Here is a 16,112-nt window from a genome sequence, read left to right as displayed (position 1 = left end):
TGGTGGTGGTTGCAGACAGTGGGTGGTGGTAGTGGGTTGTGGTCGACGATGGGTGGTGGTGGTGGCCGAAGGTGGGTGGCAATGTTGTAAAAGTAGGATTACAAGGCCGAGTACTCTCCGAGACTCGCTACAAGGTATGTCACCGATGCGAGTTTCTGTAAATCCGCCTAGTTACTAAGAATCGGTCAAATGTGTTCAACCTCAGCCAGAATCACATCTTATCGGTGAACTTGGGCCGATTTTGACACAAAAAAATAAAACATAATTGTTATTTCAATAATATTAAAGAACAAATATCATTTTTTTTAATTAATGATTAGTAATTTTTAGAATATTTTATATTTAAAAATGTATTTTTTTATTTATATTAATATTCACCTATTTTGTTATAAATATCAGTAAACTTATGATATTTGACACATATATAATAACCAAATATTAATTTTCTTTATATTTACCATGTCCGAGAACTCCCCGAGTACTCCGAGTATTCCCTCCAAGGGGGTCGGCCGCCTAGGGACCGCCTAGCGACTTTTGCAACATTGGTGGGTGGTTGACGGTAGTGTCGTTGGACGGTGGGTGGTGGTGGTGGCGTCAGACGGTGGGTGGTGGTGGCGGCGGTGGACGGTAGGTGGTGGGTGGTGGTGGTCGTGGCGGACGGTGGGTGGTGGTTGTGGTGGGTGGGTGGTGGCGCAAGGTGGGTGGTGGTGGTGGTGGGCATTGGATGTTGGTAGGATGATAAGAAGTGTGAAGAAGTGTGAAGATGTTGGATATTAGCTTCTTATTTAAGACCATATAAGCAGTTTTCAGATCTTTTTCTTTTTTCTAAACAAACTGTCTTCGAAACTTATGTCTGCGCGCCCGCAGACATAACCCTCCTGCAGACCTTTGAAGCAAAAAACAAACACAACCTAAGCATACATATAATTAGAGTAATTATTATTACTTTATAGTTTTAAATCGGAGTAATTAGACTAAAAAAATGTTGTTGGGTAATAATAATTTGTCTAGTTCAAAAACTATAGAGAAACAATAATTACTCCATCGTTAGTATAATTAATCTAGTTATTTGTTCGTTTCACAAATTAAGAACTGTTTGAATTTCATCATAACACTAGTTTTATAACTTTGATTATTGATCTACTGGATAATTTCATTTGATCTATCTTCATCTTGATCTTTTATTCTTGTTTACTGATTATATTTTTATATGACCATTGATCGAGGCGTTGGTATCTCAATACCATGATCAAATGTGAGATCGAGAAAATTCTGATACCATTTATGTTCTACTATAACAACTCCTTTATACTACATTTGAGCTTTTAGACTAGTAAAACTATATCTTGATTTGATCATGCTAAATTGAGCTTACTAGTTACTCAATATCTTGATACCACCGGGCAACAGAACACCGTGCCGGGACTGGGCATTAAGGCCCGTGTGGTAAATAAGGAAATGGTAACGTGATAACGAGGCTTTTAACAATAAAATTATGGGGCTCAAATGATAGGGCTGTATCCGAGAATTTATATGCCTCGGTCGAGCCATGAAAAAAAAGGTCTGTAGGTCCTAACGAGTAACGAAATATATAACATATAAGTTAAATCTTTTAAACGACATAAACATTATAACAATAATATAACAATAAAAATATCAAAGATATAGTAATAAAACAAAATACATTAATATCTAACGATTTATGCATAAACTTATACAGAGCACATCATTACATCATCTCATTTTCTCTTTTTACGTTTTTGAGCACAAGATAGGTGTTTAGGATGCATAATTGATTAATCGATTGTTAAAAGCCTAAAAATAAAATACAATATCGGCCGAGGGTGCGATTGAACACCTCTGTGGCTGGCCATTCCAAATGATTTAACAAGGAAATAGTAAGGCTTTAACGTGGTAATGAGGATTTATACCATAACGCGATGTTAAATGAGCATGTTAGTTAAATTCTCACTCTTGATATAACGATAACATGACGCTTTAACTCGACGTTTAAAGCCTCGTTACAACAAGTAGCCTAAGTGTATTTATTAATTCTAGTTGTAGTAAAGGGTTTCATTAATCATGTCCAATAACATGCCATTCAAATAAAAAAATGTCTAATACATCATCGACTAGGTCTAGGTTAGTGAAGTTATTGGGTATGTTTGACAATGAGCTTTTAGGAGCTTTTAGGAGCTTCAAGCTTTAAGCTTTTACGAAAAAGCTCATATTTAATAAAAAGCTTTGTTTGGTTAAAGTAGCTCCAAGCTTTTAAATTGATAGAAAAAAATCCATATTTGAACGTTAGTATTGGTAGCGTTTGACTACAAGCTTTTACATTTGAATTTACAAGTTTGGTACTTGAACTTATATAAACTTTTGTAAATTTATATAATAGTTACACATTCAACCCTTATTCAAAATTAACTACCCCACGACTTTTTTATGAGCCATAACTTTTTCACACGTTAATAATTTTTTAAACAAATTACATCATAAAAACAAGCATTTTATTCTCTTTAATTTGAGTATGATATTGCTATACTTCTTTGACTTTAAAAAGTTAACATACTGCGTGATTATCGGTTATGATCGATAACAAGTCGAGTTAGGTGAGCTCGGGTCATGTGTAAGACCAAATTAGGAGTCAAGTCAGATTAACTTGAGTCATGTGTAAGACCAAATTAGGGTCAGAATGAGTCGATACAAAAAGGGTTAAAATAGTTCAATTCGTGTCGGTACACTTTTGAGTCGAAAGGGGTCAGGTCAGAACATGTTTTAGAGAACAGTGCATGTTCAGAAAGGGATTCATATCAATATAGGTTGGTTAAAAAAATTATCTATTTGAAATTACTGTATATTTCAGCTTTGTTTCATGATTTTCGCCATCAGTTACATGCTTACTACACTTCCATGAATTACACGTCTACATTCAGGTTATGTATGCACTCTCATCATGGAATCATTTACCGACAATGATTATGCGGTTAAATGTTAGGTTGTGCGCCCATTCCGCCGCACCACGCAGACACCCAGCTAGTTTTATTAAAAACTTCTTCTACTCTGCTAAACACCTAAATATATTTAAAAAGCTACAGCTACCAGCTGCCAGCTGCCAGCTTCCAGCCTTCAGCTTCCAGCTTACAGCTAACAGCCAGCAGCTAGTTTTGCCAAACATACCCATTATTTTTAAATAGTTTGTAATATTTTAAAGTAGCCACATTCCTGGTGAGCATTCAGTTGTCCAAAAATATGGATCAATGTCAACTATTTTCATTGGAAACTTCGTGCTAATATATATATATATATATAGGGGTAGGATCTAGAGAGAACTCCTACAAATGAGAGAACTAGAAAACACCTTCAAATCTATTGATTTTACTAATTAAAGGAGTGGAAAAAAAAACAAAAAGAAAAAAACAAGGGTTTTAAAATAAAAGGGTAAATTGGGCATACAAAATATCTGTATCCACTCTCTCTCTATCGCTCGCACACCATCTCCCCTAACCTAGGGTTCATCCTATCTACCTGCAAAATTTGTCTGATTCATTGCGAAATCAGTCGATTACACCAAAGAGCACCACCATGTGTAATCGTTCCTACAAGGTCTTATCATGCGTTTTATGTGTATATCATTCGTATTATAGTGAATCGGCAGAAATAGAAGTCGAATCTCTGTTTATGTGTGTGTTTTTTTTTATGTAAATCGAGTAACAATGTGTTGATACCAGCTCGTATCTGTCTGATTGCACATATGTAGTACAAGAATCATAGGTGTGTTGCACATAATTCGCTCAATATACGGTGTTATTGTGTGTTTTGTTTGTAAATCAAAATTATTGCGTTTATATCAGTTCATATATGCGATATACTCTGTTTTTGTGTTTTTTAAATTAAATTATGTGTTTTTTTTTGTGCAAATCGAGTAACAATGTGTTGATACCAGCTCGTATATGTCTGATTATACATATGTAGTACAAGAATCATAGGTGTATTGCACGAATTTGGCTTAATATATGGTGTTATTGCATGTTTTGTTTGTAAATCAAATTATTGTGTTTATATCAGTTCACATATGCAATATAATATGTTTTTGTGTTTTTTTAAATCGAATTACGTGTGTGTTTTTTTTGTGTAGATCGAATAACAATGTGTTGATACCGGTTTGTATCTATCTGATTGCACATATGTAGTACAAGAATCATAGGTGTATTGCACGAGATCGGCTCAATATACGGTGTTATTGTGTGTTTTGTTTGTAAATCGAGATTATTGCATTTATATCAGTTCACATATGCAATATACTCTGTTTTTGTGTTTTTTTTTAAATCGAGCAATAATACACTGATATAAGTTAGTATTTGTTTGATTGCATATATGTAGTGCATGATTGATGTGCTTGATTGATGTTTTTTAGATGTGTTTTTCAGAACACGGTAATGTTACCTTATACAAGCATATCGGTATACATTGCATAGATGTATTACATTACACTATGGCTAACTTGATGCAACAATATGTATTTGTGTTTGTTGCATGTATGCAGTGCTTGTTTGTTTTAATTGAATGATAGCATACTGATATTTCGTCGAATTTTGAATGTTTTATTAAACATTGAACATGCGCAATACATAAATCATATGTCCGATTACATAGCTTTCCAGTTAGTCAAACATATAATTGTTTATGTTATTGAGCATATCCGTTTAGAATGGATATGCGCATCACGTTATAATACAGTTAGGTCGGCGTAACATGTGTACTTGTCAACAAGGGGTGAAATGAAACAAGGGAATATTATTAGACAACGAGGATAGGTCGGTTCAGGAAACGATGATGAAAATAACAAATTTGACTGTACAATATAAATAAGTTTTTGAGATTTAAACATATATTACTGTGATTAAATTTTTCGTATCAATGACATTACATGTATGTTGTAGTCACAAAGACAAGAGGAAGTCAAAACGACCATACAAAGTGAAACAGGCAACATTGGTAGATGGGGAATACGAGTCCGGCAAGGAAGATGAGGATGAAGATGACACAACCTTAAATGGTATGGTCTATATAATTTAGGATCGCGTTAAATGTATACGCAGTTCTAATGCTTATATATATATGCAGCTTTGATGACGTATATGTAAGAAAGGCAAAAAAGCCTGCCCCCGACGTGCATACTCGAAACCCGAAGTGCCTGGGCCAGGTAAACGTGTATGTGACCAGGTATGCGATCAATAAATAAATCTTTTTCGGGTTAGGGTACAGGCATGGGATTCGACGATACCTGACCTGGTTACCCGAAACATATATACCCAATTACCCGGAATATTTACTTTATATATTTTTAGTTTCCTATTTACGTAAATTTCAATTAATACCTAAGTACTTTATGTTTCCCGGCCATATGACTCTTCAGTATCTTTATCCCAACTTCAACTTCCCACTTATTGCCCTACCTCTCAACTTTTCAATTACTAAAACTCAAAATCCATTTTCATTTGCATATTTGCTAATCCTTTGCGTCATCACTTGTAAACATTGAGTATCTTTATATTTGATATTTTATGATGTATTGATGTTGCAGTTACTAAAAATGTAAAACTAAAATCATGGAAATGTACTTCGAAATGCTCGCGTATAATTTCAAACAAATTAACAGGTATACTTGACACCCGTGGGTATGCCCGATACCTGATGGGTAATTACTTGATAAATACCCTACTGTTAACGGGCTGGGTATGTGGCACATTTTTGTAAACGGGTATGGGATACCCGAGTCGTTTCCATCGCTACATATACACAACACACATATGCAATGTTTATGTATTACAAATATGCAGTAATTATTATGTGTTACATATATATATATAGTGACGTATTACATATATGTAGTACTAACTTATTACATATATGCACTAATATTTTATTAATGGTAAATATTAAATTTTGGCTTTAACGTATAAGCAGGTGATGAAGATCATAAAGAAATGAAGGTATAAACAAAAAAAAGATGTGTTGGAAAAGAAGCCGGAGTTAAAGTAACCGGTGGTGGAAAAAAGAGTACATGGTTTAGAACACAAAGGGATTAACAAAAATAGTATATTTTGGAAGTTTGTGTATACTAATAAGTTGTAATTGTTTTGTTATTGTTTATATGCCATGTTTAAAATTTATGAAATTTGAATGGAATTATTCTTTGAGTTTGTGTGCGAGTCGTTAAAATTGCACGTGTTATAACAACTTGAATATGAATATTAAATTAACTATATGTGTTGGTGTTAGTTGTTGTGTGATACACAACGTTGTATATATCATAAACTATTTTAAAGCATATACTTGGTACAAATATACAACGTTTAGAACGAATGTAAATTGTAAATTATGTGGTGCATTCATGAGTATATGTAAACTAAATATTTTGAATGAAGTGCAAAGATACAATGTTCAAAATTCACAAAACATGCAATAAACATACATAATACAAGTTATTAAACCATGTAATTCACATGTGTAATACACCCATATACGGTTAAACAGAGGTTACGAGTTAAGTATGAACCGTCCCCGGCTGATTACACCTCTAGCCAATATGCGTTAAACACATGCACAAACATGAATTTACTTATCACGCACATCAAGTTGACCTACACACGACGTATAACACTACAACATACGTGCATTATCGATGCATTTTATATATGCACTATTGATGTATTACCCATGTACATGGTCATGGTGAACTGCATATATGCATTACTGTTGCAGTATATTCGAGTAATACGAGTGTAATATCGATTCATTACATATATGCATTGTTGATGTATGAGACACATATGTAGTTTTGGAGTATTGCATATACGCAATACTGATGTACTGTGTATGTGCAATATTAGTATTGCAGTAACCCTAATCACAATTGGTTCATAATTCTCCAAATTGACTCATCAAAACATCACATTGATTAACGAAATTGATACACGCATACTCAGAATCATTAACCATCTCTCAATCAACCTTCAATTTCATTAATATAACTATAATTTTGATGATTTCAATCCATGTTTGACCATTGACGAACTCAAATTCTTGGATTTGAAAATCAAATGACTAAATCATGAAATTGAGCATTGAATTTGTCTCGTATCATCTCGAAAACATTAGTATATCATCAATCACACATCAATTCAAACAAATATCTAATTTGGATCATCAATTTGGGATGACATATTGTGAAGACGAATACAGGGGAAGCAGACTGTTAATTTGGTTGGATTGTATTTTTACAAAAATAACCATCTACTTTGAAGTTCTCTAGTTCTCTCCTTAAGAAGGAGTTCTCTCTTGATCCTTTCCCTATATAAATAGTTTCCTAGGAAGACTAGGAATAAATCATAGCCATTGGATCATGTTAATCAATGGTTGAGATTTAAAATTTCCAATAACCGACATAGTTTCCTGGAATTACTCTTTCATCACTATAACCGACATAGTTTCCTAGAATTGTTCTTTCACCATCATTTGTAATGCCAAATGCCAAAAATTTATTGGTTCTTACCATTCCTAGGAAACTCTTTATTCTTATTTGAACCCTTTTCTATATATATATATATATATATATATCTAGGGAATGGTAAGAAGAGCATAAAATTTGAAGTTAGGAAACTATGCAGCCTAAATCCTACATCCTAGGAAACTATTTGGTATTTTGGAAACTAACAATCTCAACCACTAGATCATAAATCCAATGGCCTAGATCTATTCTTACTCTTCCTAGAAAACTATCTATTTTTATTTTAGCCTACCCATATATATATATGGAAATGATCAAGAGAGAACTCCTCCTTAGAGAGAAAACTAGAGAACTAATAAAAGTATTTTTAATTTAATTAAAAAAATATTTTAAAATTTGTTTTCTTTCATCCTTCTTATATGTTGTTATTCTACACCCAAACACGATACACATTAATATAAACTAAGTACAAACCACTAAATGTAGACCCAACAATCTCCCCTTTGGTTTGTAGCTTCGTCCTCTAATCGTGTTCCAAGATATTCACATCCGCATCCTTCAATCCACAAGGCCCAAATCCCGTTCTAATAATTGATGCCACCATCCTTTTATATTATTTGGTAGTGCTTCAAAAATGGGTTCATCCACAATCTGGAAATTACTGAGCGTCTTGATATCTCTCTCAGCCAACTTCAGCAAGTCTTTTGGAACAATAAACATGTACTGCCCCTTTCGTAGACGTATAACTACAGTAGCGGTTTCACTGTCATACGCGCAGAATTGCATATCGTCAAGATAACCCTCAGGGATAGCACTCGGCATAGGAATATGAGTTGCCTTATTTGTTGCAGGCCACATGACGTTCACCATTGTTTTTCCTGTCCATGGATCTTAAACACCTTTAACCTTCTTCAAAAATGACTCAGCAGTAGCCATATTTGGAAATCTCATATCAACTTGCCTCTTCAAAAAGTTCCAGAAATCATTAGCCTTCTTTCCATGACTTGGATTGTGAAACGGAGCGTTGATCATGTCACTGAGATCTACTTTTGTCCAGGATCCAAAATCCTTCATTTTCCTGTAATACTCGGTACTCCCAGGCCTCCGTTTCACCCACCGCATATTCTTATCAGTATCAAAACCCCATGACATAACCCCATAATTATCACCGTATTTATCTGAAAAGCCCCTCTTAAAAGTAATGATAAACTTATCTGGATGATCGGAAGACTCCACATTTTGATTAGAATTCTTCATCATAAGAATCTTCTTTTGAAGTCGATCAGATTGTTCAGCAGATTTATGTGGGATTGAGAGATAGTGTTCCAGTGACTCAGATGTGTCATCATGTGTAGAGGTATGTGCACTGGAGCTCCCGCCTTGATCGAAAGTGGTTGATTTCATAACAGGGTCTTCACTGCTTTTGAATTCGTCCCCAAATTTCTGAACGAGTTTCTATTGAAGGTCTAAGTACATAGCAGTCAAACCACCCATGCTCGACTGAAGCTCTTTGATCTTAGAGTCTTTGTCAGATTTGCTAGCTTCTAGTTCTTGGATACGTACATCTTTTACCACTGAATCTTGTTTGAGTTCAAAAACTCGACGTTGTAAAGCTTGCACGTCCACAGGAGCATCTTCAAGTACAACCCCCTTTCCTCTATTCTGCATATAAGTGTATTGCATGGCAAGAATCTGAGCAATCTTCTCTGAAGCACTAGAGCTTGACTGACCAGTCTAGTTTGACGATCCCGATGGCACGTCAAAGACAGGAATATTAGCTTCAAAATCAAATTCATGAGCAATGTCATCAAAAATCTGTTCCTGAGATTGACCCTCAGTTGCGGATGGATTTGTATCAACGTGAGTCTTAGTGGGGTCCAACTCATGTTCTTGTTGTTGTTGGCTTAACATTGTTGTAGTTTTGGTTTCAGTAATCAGTACTCCTGGTCTTGGATCTTTCTTCTCTTTTTTACATGGAATAAGATCAGCGTCTGATTCTTCTGGAGTGTCATCATCGTGAGTTTCAGCAACTGCTTGAGGAGGCTTCAAGGCAGTTGACTGAAGTAATTCCTTAAATTTCTCAAACTCCTTTAATTGCTCAGGAGAATGAGCAGTTTCTGTTTCACGGTGTTCTATCTCATCGTCATCTGAAATGACCTCAAATGTAGCCGTACGCCCCTTAACCAGCTTCACATGCTCTTCAGCAACCTGAGCAATGACAGACACAGTCTCAGTTTCAACAAACTGTCCAAACTTAACTAGCTCGTGAAGGCCTTGATAAATGACCTTTGACCCTTCCTGGACTGTTTCATCAATCAAAAAGTATTGGGTCCCATCGACTTCATATCCAGCGTCTCGACAGACTTAACAAGATCAGTGTACTGTGAATCAAAGATCATCTGTAAGAACCGAGGATACATATTCTTTCCCTTCAAGTTGCTCATCATCTCATCGAACACGAATTTGGAATAATTGTAGTTCTAGTCCATGATCAGAGAAACTACAGCCAATATCTGAATGTTGCTAATCTCATCAGATCCTCCTTTTCGTCTCGGCACACAAGTAAAGAAAGTGTGTATCAAAAACCTCCAGTAAGGATGAAACAACATCTTTATAGCAGGAGGATAGGATCCCTCGTAACCCATCCTGGCTAGAATCTTTGTGACAGCGTCAGAGAATATTCCGTTGGGTAGTCAGGTTGATCTCCAAATAAAAGAACCTCGCGTATAATGGCCTCTGATATGATGATCGGCTTCTTTTGAACTTTGGAGTCTATAGTAACAGCATCACCTATTCCTCGCTGGTTGATTGAAGCATTATTCCAGAACTCGGTGATCATCTTCTTGCATATGACAGGAGTTTCTCGTAAAGCGTGAGAATTCCTTCAAGTGTTGAGACTGACGATCATGGACTTAAACTCATTGTGTGTCAAAGGTGGATCAAACAAATATCCAGCTATATTGTGAGTATCAACGTACTTTAGTGGTGCTTGATCAGCCATTACTTCAAAAAACAAGTTAAGTTAGCAATTGTTTATATAACTTGATCAACAAACATAAGTTTAAGGGTATAAATTTAATTTTCAAAACATTGAAGACAAGTTATGAAAGAAACAAATTATAAGGACCATAAATGAAAAATAATAAAATTTTATAATAGATTTCGGTCCAAAAGGGGTGTTCTCTGTCCACACAAGTGGATTTCGGTCAAAGTAAGGAGTTTCCGGTCAATGACAAAGGTTTTCTGTCCAGTCCCACCGAGAACATGAGTTCTCGGTCAACAATAAGAGATCCCAGTCAACATAGTCAACCGAGAACTCTTGGTTTAACCAAGGGTTTTCGGTCAAACTAACTAGAAAAAGAAACCCTTTGAATTTTGCCTCGTAGTTCATGTCATCTACTCCAAAAAACCGATAACTCCATAGACAAGACACCTGCAATTAACTCTTAAAGCCTCAACCATGGCATCAACCCAACCAAATGTCCAATACAATATGGTTCATTATGTGAATAGTCAAACAAAACCCCATCTAGAATCAAAATCACATCTCAATCAAGCTCTTGAGAATCAAACTATTCATTTATTGCGTCCTTACCTGTTATTAAAACGAAGAACACTAAGACCAGATCAAATTCGATTGGATTAGCAAGGAGCTACGGTTTTCGATTAGGAAGATTTTAGAGAGAAGATGCTTTTGAAAAATATGCCAATTATGGAGATTTATTGCCTTTTATATCCCAAATAACAGTGGGCCGAGAACCCATATGAACCCAACCAGACGATCCCAAACCAGAAGTTTAGCCCAAAACCAAGTTATCATACGATTAGTAAACAAATCCTAGGCCCAACTTATTTTTACTAAAATAAAAAATAGCCCCTTTTTATAACACTTGTTTCGAGGAGAGTAATTTCGAGGTGAAAATAAAATTTAAGAAAAAGAAAAAATAAAATAGCTAAAATAAAAACAAAAAGAAACACAGTTTAAGAACATAACATGAAACACCTCGAAATTAAAAAAAATAAAATAGTTAAAATAAAAACAAAAAGAAACACAGTTTAAGAACATAACATGAAACACATGCTTCTAGTAATTTAGCAAATTTGGGATCAAATTTCAGTTTTTGATAAAAATGATGCCTTTATGAAAAGATCCGAACATGGAATCTTATTGATTAAGGTGCTTTCACAAAGATTCATGTTTAGCGTTCTTATGACATAAAGAGATAGGTTGATAGAAAGTCTAACAAACTTAGCATGATTTTCATTGCGTCAGTGATATGGATTAGGTGCAATTAGGCATAAATCTCATATGGACATCACTTATGGACCTGTGATGCCTCCTATCTCTTCTCAAACCGTATTTGGCTTTCCCCAGATCACCCCAATTTGACTCCAACCCCTTAGTGTTTGATCAAAACTTCTATAGAAAGCATAAAAACTTTTAAGCTTTAAGGTTGAACGTTGGACTTAAATGCCTTTCATTCAGAGTGTTTAGGACTTATTTGAATGCCCCACCCTTGTTAGTGCGAAATCCTAACACGAGATGATTCAAGATGATAAACAAGTACACGTAAAGAACATAGTAGGATGCTTCAAAACACATGTTATATTAACGTCGGGTGCTTAAGCACTTGATTACAATACTCGATCAACACACCAACAAAGTTTGTGAACGGCCAACTGGAAAACCCTATACACATATTCTATATATAGGATAGCTAATAGCCAAGCCCAAACAAATCCCAAAGCCCACCGAGATCCTTTAAGCATCTCGGTTTACATACTTAATCCAAATCCAAGACTAAATGACATAGAACTAAGTACAAACCACCAAAAGTAGGCCCAACAATCTCCACCTTGGTCTGTAGCTTCGTCCTTTAGTCGTGTTCCATGATATCGATATCCGCATCCTTCAGGCCACCTGTCCAAAAGCCAATTCTGGTGATAGAAGTTGCCATACTGGTGTATTCCTTAGAAGCCGCTTCGAAGATTGGATCAGCAATGATTTGAAACGTGTTGAGGGTCTTGATATCTCTTTCTCCAAACTTGAGCAAATCTCTCGGATCGACAAACCTGTATTTCCCTTTACCCTTCTCTAAACGTATGACAACGGTAGAAGTCTCACTATCAAACATCCAGAACCTTATATTATCCAGGGTACCATCAGGAATGGCACTAGGAACAGGAATATGAGTGGCCTTATTTGTTGCAGGCCATATAACGTTCACCATGGTCTTCCCTGTCATGGAATCCCTAACTCCCTTGCCTTCTTTAGAAAAGAATCAGCAGTCTTCATGTTTGGGAACCCATTATCGACTTGTCATCTCATAAAGTTCCAGTTTTCAGTGGCTCGCTTAACATGAGTTGGGTTGTGGAATGGAGCGTTGATCAGGTTGCTGAGTTCTACCTTCGTCCAAGATCTGAAGTCCTTCATCTTCTTATAGTACTCAGTATACCCAGACCTTCGTTTAACCCACCACATGTTCTTTTCAGCATCAAAACCCCATGACATGATTCCATAACGATCACCATACTTGTCTGAGAATCCCTTTTGAAAAGTGACAATAAACTTGTCTGGATGATCAGACGATTCAACATTTTGATTGGAGTTCTTCATAATCATAATCTTCTTCTGAAGTTGGTCCGATTTCTCACTTGTCATTGGATGTGCAGACATATATTGTTCCAGCATCTCAGATTCATCTATGATGGTAGTTGGACGACCACTGGAACTGCCACCTTAATCAACTGGAGGTGTCCTAGACGTTATGTCATCACTGCTCTTGAATTCATCTCCAAACTTGTGAATAAGTTTCTGTTGGAGGTCTAGGTACATAGCAGTTAATCCTCCCATACTAGACTGAAGCTCTTTAATCTTGGAATCTTTGTCGGAGTTACTAGCTTCAATTTCTTGAATATGTACATCTTTGACAACTGAGTCTTGTTCAAGCATAAAGACTCGACGTTGTAAAGCTTGTACGTCCACATGTTCAGCTTCCCGTACGACCCCCTTGCCTTTATTCTGCAAAAGTTGATCTTGCATAGCAAGAATATGGGCAATCTTATCAGCAGCACTCGAGCTCGACTGACCCTGATCAATTGCATCATCATGTTGGATGTCAGCCTCAAAATCAAACTCATGAGCAATGTCGTTAAAGATTTGTTCTTGAGTTTGAGGCTCAGTAGTGGATGGACTTGTATCAACATGAGTCGTAGAAACTTTCGACTCATGTTGTTATTGGTGGTGATGTTGTTGTTTCAGAAATCAAAACGCCTTGTCTTAGATCTTTCTTTATTTTTTTGCGTGGAATAAGATAAGCGTCTGATGCTTCTGGAATGTCTTCATCTTGAGTTTCAGCAACTGTTTGAGGAGGCTTCAAAGCAGTTGACTAAAGTAATTCTTTAAGCTTCTCAAAATCTTGTAATTGCTCAGCAGATGGAGCAGTCTCAGTTTCACGGTGTTCAGACTCTATACGTTGTACATGAGTCTCCTCATCTTCATCATCAGAAATAATCTCAAGTGTAGCAGTGCCTCTGAGCTGGCGCCACATGCTCTTCAGCAAACTGAGCTCTAAAAGGTACAGTCTATGTTTCATCAAAACTACCAAACTTGACTAGCTCATGAAGGCCCTGATAAACAACCTTTGACCCTTTCCTGGACTACTTCATCAATCCAAAAAGTATTGGGTCCCATCGACTTCATATCTAGTGTCTCAACAGATTTAACAAGATCAGTGTAATGTGAATCAAAAATCATTTGTAAGAACCGAGGATACATAAGGAACATTTCTTTCTTCTTCCCCTTCAGGTTACTTATCATCTCATCGAAAACGAACTTGGAATAATTGAAATTCCAATCAATGATCAGATCAACTATGGCCAACATCTGGATGTGGCTAATATAGTCAGACCCCCCCCCCCCCCTTCGTCCCGACACACAAGTAAAGAATGTGTGTATCCAAAATTTCTAGTAAGGATGGAAAAGTTTCTTGATTACAGGAGGATAAGTTCCCTCGTAACCCATTCTTGTTAAAACTTAAGAAACAACAGCAATCGAGTATTCCGTTGGGTGATCAGGTTGATCCCCAAACAACGCCACACGTATAATAGCCTCCGAAATCACTACCGGGTTCTTCTGAACAGTGGAGTTAATATTCATGGCTCCACCCCCCGCTTATTTATTGATCGAGGCATTGTTCCAGAAATCCGTTATCATCTTCTTATAAATAATCATAATTTCTCGTTAGGCGTGAGAAATCCTGCAGGTGTTCAGACCGACGATCATGGACTTGAACTCCTTGTGTGCCAAAAGAGGATCAAACAAGTGTCCAACAATATTGTGAGTGTCAACGAACTTTTGTGGAGCCTGATCAGCCATTACTTCAACAAACAAGTCAAGTTAGCAAACGCTTACATAACTTGAATAACGATCATAAGTTTAAGGGCACAAATATTAATTTTTCAAACATTTAGGACAAATTATGACAAAAAAACATATTAGAGGGACCATAGATGAAAATAATAATGTTTTATACTGGATTTCGGTCTAAAATTTGATTTTTCTAGCCCACACAGGTGGATTTCGGTCAAATAGGGGAGTTCTCGGTCAAGGTTAAGATGTTCTCTGTCCACATCAACCGAGAACAAGAGTTCTCGGTTAAGGGTGAGAGATCTCGGTCAACAAAAGTCAACCAAGAACTCTTGGTTTGACCAAGTGGTTTTCGGTCAGACAGACGGAAAATAAAACCCTTTGAGTTCTGTCTAGAACTTCGTGTTGTGTTATCCAAAAAGACCGAATCGCCATGGATGTGACCTGCAAATACTCTTAGGTTCCAGTAATGGCAAATGTTCAAAACAATAAGAGTTCTCAGTGTCAATCATCCAACGTGGACCCGAGCAATCATCTAAGACACAATCAAACCATCACACCATCAAACACATCATTTGTCGATCCTTTACCTGTTATTGAACACAAATAAATTAAGATACGAGCAAACTTGGTTAGAATACTAAGAGACTGATGTTTTTAGCTAGAGAGAGAAATTATGAAGGTGAATTAAGAGAAATAACAATAATGCCAGATCCAAGGCATTATATATCCCAACCCTGGTGGGACGAGAACCCAAATAGGCCCATCCAGACAAGCCCAACTCAAGGCAAAATCCCAAAACCAGTTTATTAAGACTCCAGAAAGCACACTCAAAGCCCAAAGAAGTTTAACCACATCAAAAATAGCTTATTTTTTTAACAATTGATTCGAGGAGAGCAGTTTCGAGATGAAAATAAAAAATTGAAATAAAATAATAAATAAACATGAACCACAAAAACACGAAACACAAGTCTTCTTGTAATTTTAACAAAAATTTGGGATCAAATTTCAGATTTTGATAAAAGCACCACCTTTATGAAAAGATCCGAACATGGAATCTTATTACTTAAGGTACTTTCAAAAGGATTCATGTTCAGCGTTATTATGACACAAAGAGACAGGTTGATAGTAGGTATAAACAACTTAGCATGATTTTCATTGCGTCAGTGATATGGATTAGGTGAAATTAGGTATAAATCTCATATGGACGTCACTCATGGACCTGTGATG

Source organism: Bidens hawaiensis, unplaced genomic scaffold (assembly GCF_021521415.1).
Source record: "Bidens hawaiensis isolate Kalapana, Puna unplaced genomic scaffold, B.hawaiensis_p1.1 tig00008580_1, whole genome shotgun sequence".
Taxonomy (NCBI): domain Eukaryota; kingdom Viridiplantae; phylum Streptophyta; class Magnoliopsida; order Asterales; family Asteraceae; genus Bidens; species Bidens hawaiensis.
This window is presented reverse-complemented; position numbering follows the sequence as displayed.